This window comes from Tamandua tetradactyla, chromosome 1, assembly GCF_023851605.1.
Source record: "Tamandua tetradactyla isolate mTamTet1 chromosome 1, mTamTet1.pri, whole genome shotgun sequence".
NCBI lineage: Eukaryota > Metazoa > Chordata > Mammalia > Pilosa > Myrmecophagidae > Tamandua > Tamandua tetradactyla.
Genome location: NC_135327.1, coordinates 2545571 through 2558366, shown reverse-complemented (window position 1 = coordinate 2558366; position 12796 = coordinate 2545571).

Sequence of the window (12796 nt, the reverse complement as noted above, 5' to 3'; positions counted from 1 at the left end):
AACGCCTACTGTGCACGGGACCCATAACTCCTCTTCCTGGTCTGGCTGGAGATATGCTGCATTCGTTCTGCATTCATTCACTCACACATTCATGGGGGCAATGTGAGGCCCTACTGTGTGCCACGTGATGTCAGAGCACCGGGGACCATGAGAATAGACTGGCGCCCCACCTTTCAATAGTTATTCAGATAATGAACCGACAGAGCACCAGGTAGCGTGAAGTGCCGAGAAGAGAAGTCAGAAGAGCCACGGAGGGGCTGCCGCTTGTACAGACTGAGCAGGAGGGAGGGTGCCCGGGGCTGGCTCTCTCCAGGAAGGGCATTTCCGGCAGAAGGAACAGCGTGTGCCAAGGCCCTGAGGCAGGCATGTGCCTGGAGTGTCGGAGGGGCAGTGGGGAGGCCTGTGTGAGTTATCTATTTCCGTAATGTCAGAATTCTCCTTTTCTTCCTCCCCCTTCCCCCTCCTCTCTCTCTCTTCTCTTTTTACAATGAGTCTTTTACTTTTGTGATCCGAATGCACAATGGCAATTCATAAAAATAGAAATAATATCTGGGAAGCCCTTGGCATGCTGTTGGCACCCAGGAGCGGCGGTTGCTATTATTACCATTTCTTCTTCTCGTTTCTGGTAGGGATGAATCACTCCTTCTAGCGTTCCCTAAAGAGGCAGTGGGTCCCCATTGCTCCAGGCTCTGGGGCGTGCCCTGCCTCACCCGCCGTCCTGGAGGTTCTGGAAGGTGTGTGCTGGGGGGGGTCTGTGCCAATGGGGGTGCCTTTTCCTCCTCTCCCTCCCCGCCCCTTTCCATCTGCACACCTTCCAGCAGAAGGAAGAACCAGGTACAGTGAGGCTGGTGGGGGGGCTGTGTCAGAAATGGGGGCTGAGAAGGAGGCTGTGAGCAATACGGCCGGCGCCCCCCGACCCGCCTGCTGTCTCCCAGCGCCCTGTCCTCAGGGTCTCCTGGGCCCCCGGCTGCTGCCTGGCCAGCCCGTCACCCCTGCCTGGGTCCTCGGCCGCCTGCACCCAGCTGGGCCCCTGTCACACCGCGTCGCGGCCCTGCTTGGGTGCCCCAGGCCGCCTCCCTCGCTCCGTGATCTCACAGGAGGCCGCAGGGACCAGGCCTCCCCTCCCTGCCCTCCAGCCGCACTGGCCACCTTGCTGTCCTCAGGGGCTCCTGCTCCAGCCTCTAACCTGGGCCCCACCCCCACCCCAAGGCTGTTTGTCATCCTCCATCATGGGTGGGCCCAGCCCCCAGCAGCTCCTTGGGGAGGGGCCTCCAACACTCCCCCCCAGCTCCTGCTGCCCAGGGAAACACAGCTGGGCCTGTTGCTTGGCCTCCGCCCGCATCCCCCACAGTGGCAGCCCCAGGGGGTGGCCCAGGGCTGGGGTCACCGCCGGGTCCCCAGCACCTGAAACAGGGTCTGCATGCAGTAGGCGCTCAATGCATGCTTGGTGAATAAGTGGGCACTGGAAATTGAAAATCAGGCCTTGGAATCTTTGAAAAGCTCTTAGAATGCTGGTAGCTGTGACTTCCACGCTTGGGGCCCCTGGGGTCCGGTGGCTGAGCCCCTCAGGCCGGCTTCTGTCTGTCTGTCCTTCCGTCTCACACCCCTGTCATCGGTGTCCCCTTTCTTCTCTTTCTCCCATCTGCCTCCTCTGCCTCCTCCCTTCTCTCTGCTGCTCTCCTCCCTACCCCCTCTGGCTCCCTCCGGCTCTTCCGCTCTCTGCCCACCCCCACCCTGCGGACCCCTTCCCACTCCCTGGCCCTGCACGGGAGAATCCGGGGGGAGAGGGCCCAGGAGGCGCCGGCCCCGCAGAGGCAGCAGGGGGAAGCTGGCACGGGGGGCTCCGGGCTGCCCCCTGCCTGGTGGCTGGGGACAAAGCCGCCCGCCTCGGCCCCCTGAGCTCCTCTGTCCGTGTACCACCCCCAGGGAGTGCCGAGCTCTGGGACGTCCTTCTCTCTGCTCCAAAAATGCTTGGTACTTCATTAGCTTGTGGCAAAGCTCAGAGAACCTATGGGTGGGAGAGTGTCACCCACAGGACCCTCACGACACAGACGGAGTCCTCGCTGGGGCCACGGCATGCGGGCAGGTTCCTGGCGTGGCCCTGCCTGCCTGGCCCGGGCCCCTGCGGGCTCCTCCTGCCCGGCTCCTGCTTCCTTTTGGAAACTCGCGCTCAGCAGCCCCAGGCTCGGGCCTTTCCATGAGCTGCACCCATGAGGCTCCTCCTTCTATCTTGACCTAGTTAAATGCCTACTTATTCTTCTAACGAGGGCTCAAGTACACTTCCTCCAGGAAGCCCTCTTTGATAGCACCCTGCCCCCCAAATCAGCCTGCTAATCACTTTCTATCACTTACCATGATGACAACCCCTTTATCTATTTGCTCTTGGCCCCTAGGGCCCCCTGCTCCATCATCTGAGCTGAGGTTTCCCCAGGAAGGAAGGTGGGAGGTCCAGGCCCAGGGGTCTGCAGAGTACTTCCTCCCTCGGCACCTTCTCTGAGATGGTTGAGGAGCTTCCCCCCAGGGGCTGAATTCGGGGGTGCACAGATGCAGGTGAGGTGGGGGGGCTCTGCCCTCCCCCGGCCCAGCCGTCCAGCACCCCACGGCTGTCCCCATGTCCATGCCAGCCCCGCCTCAGCCAACATCCTCTTCCTCCTGCAGCAGCCAGAGGAGCGTTGCGAAGCCCCTCGCCGGCCTCCACACTGCCCTTCCGGGAACCCCTGCTACCTCCGAACAACCCCCACCGGCTCCGCTGCGCAACGAGCCCTTGGGGCCTGATCTGCCTCTCGCCAGCCACGGCCCCCGGTGTCCCAGGGGCTCGCTGCCCCCTGCCCTTGCGCTTGCTGGTCCCTCGGTTCTGACATCGTTCCCTGGACGGATGGAAGCCCCAGGGCTCTTTGCCCAAATGTCACCTTCCTGGCAATGCCTGCGCTGACGGTGCTACTTACAGTTTCACCCCCTTCCCCTCCCCTCCTCTACGTCCCCTGGTCATCCTGACACTGGGACAAGTCAAATCTTGTTTCTCACCTGGCTCCCCCATGGGCGTGTCCACCCCCCAGGGCAGGTGGCCGGGTTGATCTCGTTCTCTGCTCTGTCCCCAGCAAGGCATGGGATGGGGCCCAGATGACTCTGGGTTCGGGTCCTGGCTCGGTCACTTCCTGCCTTCTCCCTTCTGAGCCTCAGATCCCTCACATGGAAGGTGGGAGAAGACATGGCGCTGGGCTCATGGTTAGATGGAATCCTGCTCATAAAGCCCTGCTTCCTACATGCGTCTGGAGACCAAAAGGAACCAAAAGGAAAACTCGAAACGAGGAGGAAAGGACAGCTCCACTCTGGTCCAAACTTCCAAATTTGCCAGGGAATATTATGCAGCCGTTAAAAGGATGGCTTCCAGTGCTCTTGTGTGACTTCTGTGGGTTTCCTTGAATGAGAAAATGTGGAACAGTCTGTATAATGTGATCCTGACTTCGTAAAAGAAGTGACAAGTAAAGAAAGTTCTCGCCCAGGCAGACCCTGTCTGTGTAAGACTTTCATGCTTGTAGGAAATATGTCTACAGCTCATTCTCAGCCGTCAGCAGGGGAAGGAGAAAGCTTTAACAAAAAGGGGAAAGGAATAAAAGAAGGCTGCTTGACAATTCAAAACATGCACACAAAGTGGTACCATTAGGGCACGTGTGACAAGCTGTGGATGGAGTAACTGTGCGTAGATGCAAAAAAACCCTGCTCTGCTGGGGAGCTGGACAGGGTCTGGTCAGATGGAGAAATTAAGGTTACGGAGAGAAGGGGGACCCCCAGGAGTGAGTGTTCTCTAAAGAGGGTCCCCCCTGCAGCTGCATTTCTTCAGTGTTGCCGCCGAGTCCCTGACTTGGAGCCAGGCCTGTCCTGTGGGGGTGCGGGGTGCAGGCTGGGCCTGCAATGCTGCCTCCACCATGGCTTCCCGTTTCCCGCGGGGGCCGGGGGACGGACCCCATGACTGCCGCTCGATGCCGAGCTTGCTTTTCCTCTCTCATCTTATTTGTTCTTGAAGAAATTAGTCAACACACGGAAAATGATAAGAGACGATATAACGAGCAGCCAGACACCAAATCTCAACATTTTGCCGTGCAGGTGTTAGACGATCGCCGTCAGGGTCTGGCAGGAAACAACCGTTCTCAAGTAGGCTACTTGGAGGGAAGTTTACTAAAAGGGCCCTTCGAAGCTGTGGGCGGTTAGGGATGCGAGGAGGAGGGGACTGGGGCCGGCAGTCCTGGGAGCCGATGGGGGCAGGCCTGGGTGGCAGGGAGAGGCTGCCGGGGGCTGAGACCTGCGGGAGGGATGGAAGGACAGCTCTGCAAGGGGGCAGTGGGAGGGTGCTGTCCCTGTTGTCTTCCTGAACTCCCATCTCTGCTGGTCTTCCATTCACCAGACCCCATGGGAAGCCAGAGGACAGAGCTGGTGGTGGGAAGGTGGGGTCTGGAAGAAGCACCGGTGAGCACAGCTCTGGGGTCAGGCCCAATGCCTTCCCAGCAGCAGCACCCCTCCAAAGCCCCTGTGGTCACAATGAGTGGCCTTCTGCACCACCTTCTCCACCTTCTCCACCACCTTCTCCATCTTCTCCACCTTCTCCACCTTCTCCATCTTCTCCATCATCTTCTCCATCTTCTCCATCATCTTCTCCACCTTCTCCATCTCCTCCACCTTCTCCATCTTCTCCATCATCTTCTCCACCTTCTCCATCTTCTCCACCTTCTCCATCTTCTCCATCATCTTCTCCACCTTCTCCATCATCTTCTCCACCTTCTCCATCATCTTCTCCACCTTCTCCATCTCCTCCACCTTCTCCATCTTCTCCATCATCTTCTCCACCTTCTCCACCTTCTCCATCTTCTCCACCTTCTCCATCTTCTCCACCTTCTCCATCTTCTCCATCATCTTCTCCACCTTCTCCATCATCTTCTCCACCTTCTCCATCTCCTCCACTTTCTCCATCTTCTCCATCTTTTCCACCTTCTCCATCTTCTCCACCTTCTCCATCTTCTCCATCATCTTCTCCACCTTCTCCATCTCCTCCACCTTCTCCATCTTCTCCATCATCTTCTCCACCTTCTCCATCTTCTCCATCATCTTCTCCATCTTCTCTACCTTCTCCATCTTCTCCATCACCTTCTCCATCTTCTCCACCATAGGTCTTGTTGTTGGGCTTTTTCCACTCTTGCCCTTTTCCACCTTGCGGCTGACTGAGTTCTCTTTTCCTAGCTGCTATTTGCCTATCGGTAACCTTCACCATTCTCAGATTCTGGTTTTCAAGCTCCTGTTATTAAGCACTCACTACTTGCTAAGCACCTTACGTATGTGACACTCTGGATCCTGTCCAGCTCGGGAGGGCGGGGTTGCTCTTCCTTCACTCCAGAGTGCAGGAAAGCTGGGGTAGAGAGGGGCAGGCTTTGTGCAGGCATGAGGCAGGCCGGACTTCAACCCGGGTGGCTGTGGTGGCAATGCGAGCCCTTTGGGTGACAGCCCCTTGCCATGGTTCAGCTTTCCTCTGTGCGCTGCAGAGTTCCTGATGGAGCCTCCCCCAGCCGGCGGAGGAACTCCCCTAGAAACTTGGGTGCCAGGCCCCCGCCGAGGGTCCTTCGTGGAAAAGGGTCCAGATTGATCCTGCCCTGGGCTCTGCCACTTCCACCTGCATGAACTGGGGGGATGGCCTGAGTCCTCGGCTTCAGCGGCTCCGTCTATAAAGTGGGGACACAGGATGGGCCGAGCCCAGGACCTGGCAGGCTCCGAGGCTGCTCCGCCGGCCTTTCTTGGTTTTTGATTTCTCCTGAGACACCTTCTGGGGGCCGAGTCCCAACTGGAGGAAGGATGGGGCCTGGCGCTGGGAGCCCTGGGGGCCTGTCCCGGGACAATGCCAGGCATTGAGCTCTTGCCAGCCCAGGTTTGGGGTTGGACAAATGGGAGAAGAATCTGGGCAGGTGTCAGACAAAGGCCTGGGGTCCGGGGGGTGGGAGCGTCAAGTTACCCCATGGGCTGTGGTCACACAGGGGTGGTACCAGCAGCTCAGGGGGCGTTTTCCTCTCCCCAAAGCTCGTAATTAAATGAGCGAGCAGGGCTCCCCGCCGAGGCTTCGGCAGGCGGGTTTCATTACACGGTGGGCCCAAGGACTGGCAGCGCCACGGGTCGCTGCCATCGAGGTGACGTCACAGAGCACAGCTGAGAGGAGGGGGCGAGGGGTGGCCGGTGGGGGGGCACGCAGCCCCTTCCCTTTGAGCCTCAGTCCTCCCCTCTGGAGAGTGGACTAAGCCCATGCGAGCCTGGGTGGGGTGAGAGTTGAGGAGTGGGCAGGGGGGACACAGCTCCCCGCTTTCCTTTTGCCGGGGTGAACGCAAGCCGGGCACCCCTCTACAGCGGCCGCCCTCTCTGAATCAACGGCTGAGGCCCTTGGGGTGCCTGGGCATCAGGGAGGCTTCGGAGGAGACTGTGTCTGTGACTTCTGCCAGGTGGGATGGCAAAGGGGGTCTGGACAGAAGGAGCAGCTGGAGCCAAGCTCCAGAGGCTGGGGCTCTGTGATGGGGGCAGCGCAGCGGTGTCGTTAGACTGCGGGGTTAAGAGCGCTGCCTGGTCTGTGTTGTGTGACCTCAGGCATGTTGCTGGACCTCTCTGGTCTCTGTCTCGCACCCTTGCTGGGTGTGTGATAAGCAAACCTTCCTGAGAGGGCTGTTGTAAAGACAGTGGCCCCTGGCTTATACTAATGCTCCATAGATGTTATTTCAATTTACAGCCTCTTCCTCCAGGAAGCCCACCCTGAGCTCCTCTGGTTCCCGCAGCCACCTGGGCTCCCAAAATCGCACAGCATGAGAAAGGGGCCTCTTCTTTGTCGGCCAGCTCCCCACCCCCCACCCCGACCCCTAACCCGTTGTCCCACAAAGGCTGCACCCCCAGAACTCAGCAAGAACCCCCACAGAGCAGCTGCAGGGCTAAGCACCAGGCAAGCAGCACCACAAGCTAAGCCTGTCACACAAGTCCCTCACTTAACGTCTTTTGTCTGGTAGAATGTCGGCTCTGCCGAGCACAGAGGAGGTGCCCAGGAAACCTGCGCTGGGATTGTGGCGGTAAACCAGGATGCAGAGGGGCCTTCTGAGGCCGGCTTGAGCTCATGGGAAAGTACTAATAACTAGAAAGACGGCAATGACAGTTGTTGCTATTGACTTGTTCTAGGCTCCATGCTGAGTCTTTTCAGTCCATCTTCCCAGCAGATCAGTGCTATTATTGTCTCCAACTCACGGATGGGGACACTGAGATACAGAGCAGCGAAGTGGCTTAGGGCGAGTCCTGCTCTCATTGGGTCGTGCAGCCAGTGTGTAACTCGAGCTTGGTTGAGGAGTTGCCTCAAGACCGTAATGACCATCCACCCCTGTCTACAAGGAAACTCCCTTTACTGTACCCATTTTGCAGATGAGGAAACTGAGGCTCTGGGAGGGACAATGCCCGCCCAAGGCTTACACTGGCTCTGTCTGACCCCAGAGTCCGAGGCCAAGCTGGCAATGGCTGAGATGGGGGCCCTGCCTTCCTGGCCGGCTCCCTAAGGGAGGGCGGGAGAACCCCAGCTGTTCCCTGCCGTTGGCAGCTCTGGCTGAGGCCCTGGCCTCTGTTTACCCAGCCCGACACCCAAGCTGCTGCCTCTTCCGCCCGCCGGGGAGTCTCAGCAGCTTCACAATAGGCTTCTCTGTCTCCACAGCTGGTTTTCCTTCAAACCCTTTGTGCTGAAAATAAAAACCGAAAAACTTGGCCCTTCTCCCCTTTCCTCCCTGGGGAGAGAGGACTGTCCTAACTGCTTCTTCCCTCATTCTGGGGCCCAGAGACGTGTGCAGCCTGCCCCAGGTCACACAGCAGGACTGGAGCAGACCTCAGGCCCCCGACCCCCACCCAGGGCTCTGCCTGGGACCCCGTCTCTCCCCGACCTGCTCAGGGTGAGTCGCCCTTTCCCGTCCGGCCTTGCGGAGCCCGGCTCTGCCCTCTGAGTGGGGGAAGCCCATCCGAGCCTCCTGCCACCTGGACACTGGACGTGCCGCCCCCCAACTCAGAGTCCACACCCCGCCCCGTGAGGTCCGGCTGCCCCTTAAGCCGGCGAGGAGACAGTGCTCAGAGGGCCAGAGAGCTGCCCAGGGGAGCGGCAGAGCTGGGGCTCGAGCGCGTGGACCCAGCGGCTCCCGCCACACCCAGCAGCCTCCGTGGGGTCCTGGGAAGAGGCCCAGCCAGGGGGTGGCAGGGGATCCAGAGGGAGGCGGGAGCCTGGAGAGGAGCCAGGCGGGAACAATGGGTGCTCAGAGGCAGTGGCGGCCCTGTGGGGCCCGAGCTGAAGCAGGGCCGCCGGGCGGGTGCGCGCGGGTGGGGCCGGAGGCCCGGTGCCCCTGCCCCCCTGTGGCTCTCAGACGGACCTGAGGACGCTGCAGGCACCAGACCTCCCAAACCCGAGCAGGTCCCAGGTTCCAGCCTGGCTCAGGGCCCTTCATAGTGGGGACACCAAGGCCCAGGGAGGGGAAGGCCCTTGCCTATAACCACACAGAGAAAAAGGTATTTTGGAAAGTGGGGCCCTCAGGGAGTGAGCTCCCTGTCCTGGGAGGCATGCAAGCAGAAGTGATGGGGTCTCAGTGCAGTTGCGGTGGGGAAGACTGGGGAGGTAGTGCTAACTGGGGGTAGGTGGGGCAGACCCTGGGGGCTCTTCTGGCCCTTCAGAATCTTTGATTCACTGACCATGGGGCCAGGGGAGCATGGCGGGGGCAGCCAACCTGCTCTCTTGGTGCCTCCCGTTCCTTGTCTGCCCAGAGAGCTTGGGGACGGGCCTGGCACAGTGTAGGTGTGGCACAACTCACACTGTGGAGCCGCTGTGCGCCCAGGCCCTGAGTCCCAGGGTTTTGAGTGCTCACCGTCTCCCAGCCCCTTTCCTGAGAGCTTCTCAGGATGGCCACGTGCTGTTCTGGTCCCTCTTGGCAGATGAAGCTGAGGCTCAGAGAGACCCAGGGATGTGCGCAGGGAGAGCTGAGCTGGGATCTGAAACCTAGTCTGTCCCAGAGCGTGGCTCACATTGAGGACGTGGGAGGTAATCAATATCCCTGGGTAGAAAAGCCAGCCCCCTCTGCCGTGACCTCAGTTTCCCCATCTGCAGCATTATCCATGGCATCCTAGACTTAAAAATCCACAAAGCTATACTATCGTCTCTGAAGAACTTGTGCCACAAAGTAAAATCCCCCCTAAGGACCCCTTTTTATTCCTTCTTCTATTTTCTCCCGTCTCAGGGTATATAATTTTCTTCTTGTTCCAGTTAGGCCATCTTCCTTCCATGCCTGTAACAGTAAAGACACTTAATTATATCTTATACTAAGAAGTCCAGATGTGGGGCTCTTCCAGGATTGATTACTGGGTTCTAGGGGGGTATTGCATCATTTTTTCCCTCATGGATCGTAATGACTGCTGAGGCACTGGGCATCACATCCCCAATCCTAACCGAGAAAGAAAGGAGATGTGCAGAAAGGGGGCAGTTTCTTCTTCAGGATCTTGCTTTTACATCAAGCAGGAAACTGTTTCTTAGATGCCCCCGCCAACTTCCGGTGGTATCCCAGTGGCTGGAACTAGGACAAATCACCCTAAAAACTGTCACTCACAGAAGAGGAAGGAATTCACAGGACTGGCTTAGGCTAATCAGGACTCAGTCTCTCTGGCTGCCCCAAAGAAATCCTCATTCTGAAGGCAATGGACACAGCATCCATCTTACTGCCCCCCACTCCGTCTTGCACGGGGGGCCGGTTTGCTGGGCTTTCTCTGGCTCGTCCCCTTGGCCAGGTCGGATCTGACGGGCGACCCCCCAAAGCCTGTCTTCCCAGGTCCCCCAGACGCCATCCTCCTGGCTCCCCCTCCCTTCCCCTCTTCCCCAGGCCCTCCAACGCCTCGGAGGGGGTCTGAGCTGATCTGGTCTTCATCCGCCCTATGCCCTGTGAGCTCAGGGACGTGGGGGTCCCTGACCCTGGTCTTCCCTGGCTCAGAAAGGGCACCACCCAGCCGGGGGTCAGCCTCAGCGCCCGGAGCTGGTCTCCATTCCTCTCTCCAAGCCCCACGTCCACTCTCTCAGCACCTCCCATCGCCTCCATCCTCCCCCCTCCCCAGCATCCTGCTGGAACCCTCCTCTGCCCACATTACAGGGCTCAGAGCCCTCCCCTGGCTTCCACCTCAGGGAAAAAGCCGCGTCCTCCCCTGGACGGCTGAGCCCCGCGGACCTGGGCTCTGCTTCCCCCACCCCGTCGTCTCCCCCCACCCTGACCTTGTCCTCGGACGCCTCACAGACCTTTTCGTGGCCTCTGCCCCTGTGGTTCCCTCTGCCCGGATCTCTCCGTGAATTGCTCGGCCCCTCTCTTAGGCAGCCCAGATAGCACCCCAGAGTAGCCCCCCATCATTCTCGGTTCCCGACTCCGAGGTGGTTTTCTGCAGAACACTTGTCATTCTGTCTGTGTTCATTTGTTCAGTGTCTCACATCCACCCCGACGCGACTCTGGGAGGACTGGGGGGAGACTGCGCGCCTCGTTCGGCTCAGCGCCTGGTGCACAGTAGGGGCTCAAACTCTGTGGGGCGGCGGGCTCAGGAGCCCCGGCAGGGATGTGGCCGGCGGGGACACTGGTCCCGAGGTCACCCCGTCTGGCCCGCGGCAGGGAGAGCCGGCAGGAGGAGAGCAGCTGGGAGCCAAGGGCCACGGCCCGGGACTCGCCTGACCACATCCCAGAAGCTTCCGGAGCCTGGGAGGGGGGAAAGGAATGCAGGAATTCTGGCCCGTCCTCGGTGCGAGCCGGGGCACCCTTTGGGAACATCTTATCAGAGGCCTTTCAGTGACCACTATCCCCCGGGCTCTGACCCCAGGGCCTGTGCCCCACAGGTGGCCTGAGGTGGAACCCACAGCACCCCAGCCAGAGGGGTGCCGGCCAGGGGGCGTTGCTGGCTGTGCCCGCCCTTCAATGCCGACCCCTGGGGCTCAGCCCCACGAGGAGCTGCTGGGCCCCATGACCCTCCAGGCGCGTCCTGCAGGCCCTGTGCCTCCAGACTGGCTCGCTGCCTTTAGCTTGTCCCCCTCTCCAGGGTTACCCCAAGGCCATCCTTAGAGACCAGGCTTGGGGACCCAGTTGGAAAGCTGCGGCCAAGTCCAGCTGTTTGGCTCTCACTCAGGAAAGGGGTGCATGGAGAGCCCAGGGAACAGGTGCTTTGGGGAGCAGGAGTGGGGACCGGAGTAGGCAGCCTGGAAGTGGGGGTCTGGGCAGGCCAGAGCTGGGGCAGGGCCCACGGCCAGAGTGGGGTGCGGGCATAGAGGTGCCGGGGGCGTGACTTGTCTGTCCGTTCGCTCATTCACGCCGCAGACAATCAGGAAGCACCTACTGTGTGCCAGGCCCCGGGCTCAGCGGTTCCAGCCCCACAGCAGGCACAGTTTGGGGGACAGTGGACGGCGACCAGCTCACCCTCCAGTGCCATGCTGTGGCCATGCCAAGTACGGGTGACCTGGGGGCCTATGAGGGGGAGGGGCTGACGGCCAGGCAGGCGGGGCGGCTGCGGGGCAGGGAGAGGTTGAGTGGGTGAGAAAGTCAGGGACGTGCGGCAATGGGTGCGGCCGGGCGAAGGCCGAGGGGCCTGGGATCCTGTCTGGCTGGGTCCTTGAGGTGGGGGCAACTAGGAGTGCGAGTGGAGGGCGGGACAGCCTCGCAGGGCCCGGGGTGCGCAGTGGGGCCGGCGTCTGTGCTGAGGGCAGGGGCAGCCTGGCCACAAGCACCCTGTCCCGCCCCTGCCCCCCGGCCTGGGGACAGCTGCCCCTTTGGGCCCCCCAGCCCGGTACCTCCCATGAAGGTCTGACGAGCCTCCCCAGAGCCCACCCGAGGGGGCTGGAGCTCGGGCCCACTTCCCTGACTGGGAGACTGAGTCAAGTCCTTCCCACGGCCCCACCCGCTTCCCCTCCCAGTGGAAAGAGGAACAGGGGCCCGGGCTCAGCGGGAAGGGCCGGCCTGGGGATGGGAGGCCGCTCCAGGGCAGGCAGGGGCCCCACTTCCGCTGCATCACAGCCTGTGACAGGCTCCGAAAGGGAAGCAGAGGCCGCGGGTGCTAACCCCCTACCCCGGGGGGGGCCTGGGGTGTCCTGGGGGGAGGGGCTCAAAGCCTGGCCCCCACCCCCGCCCGGCCGGGCTCTCAGCGGCTGATGGCCCCCCCAGGGCCCTCGGGTGGGCCCGACACGCACGGATCCCCCGGGGGGCTGGCGGGTGGCGGCTTCCCTGAGGCTGCCTGGGCTCCTGCGGGGAGCGGCCGGCTGGACAAAGGGCCCTGGTGCGTGGCATTCGGCACAAGCTTCTCAAGCCCCTTGCACGTTCCGGGCCCTGTCCCGGGGGGTGCAGTGGACGGGACACAGGAGGGGTTGTTGCACAGAGCCGCTCTCAGTCACCCGCAGGGCCATACGGCCGACCCCCGCAGGACAGTCCAGCTGGGGACAGTGGCCGGAGGCTGCGACCTGGTGGCATTTCAGATGCTGTGGGCGTTGAGGCAGAGGCTGCAAGGGGGCTGAGGGGAGCCTGGGCCATGCTGAGTGGTGGCCCTGCTTGGCCCGTGGCTGGGGCTGGCGTGGGAGAGAGTGCCAAGGCCACAGGCCACCAGGGGTGAGGACAGAGGGCACCCCAGATCCCGGCTCCGCTGCCCCGCCCCCCAGCATCCCCCACGTGGGCCCTGGATAGGGGCCGCTTTTCATGACCCCCACGGCCTCCGCGTGGAACTCGGAACCCAGAACAAACTTAAACTAGAGAGTTCC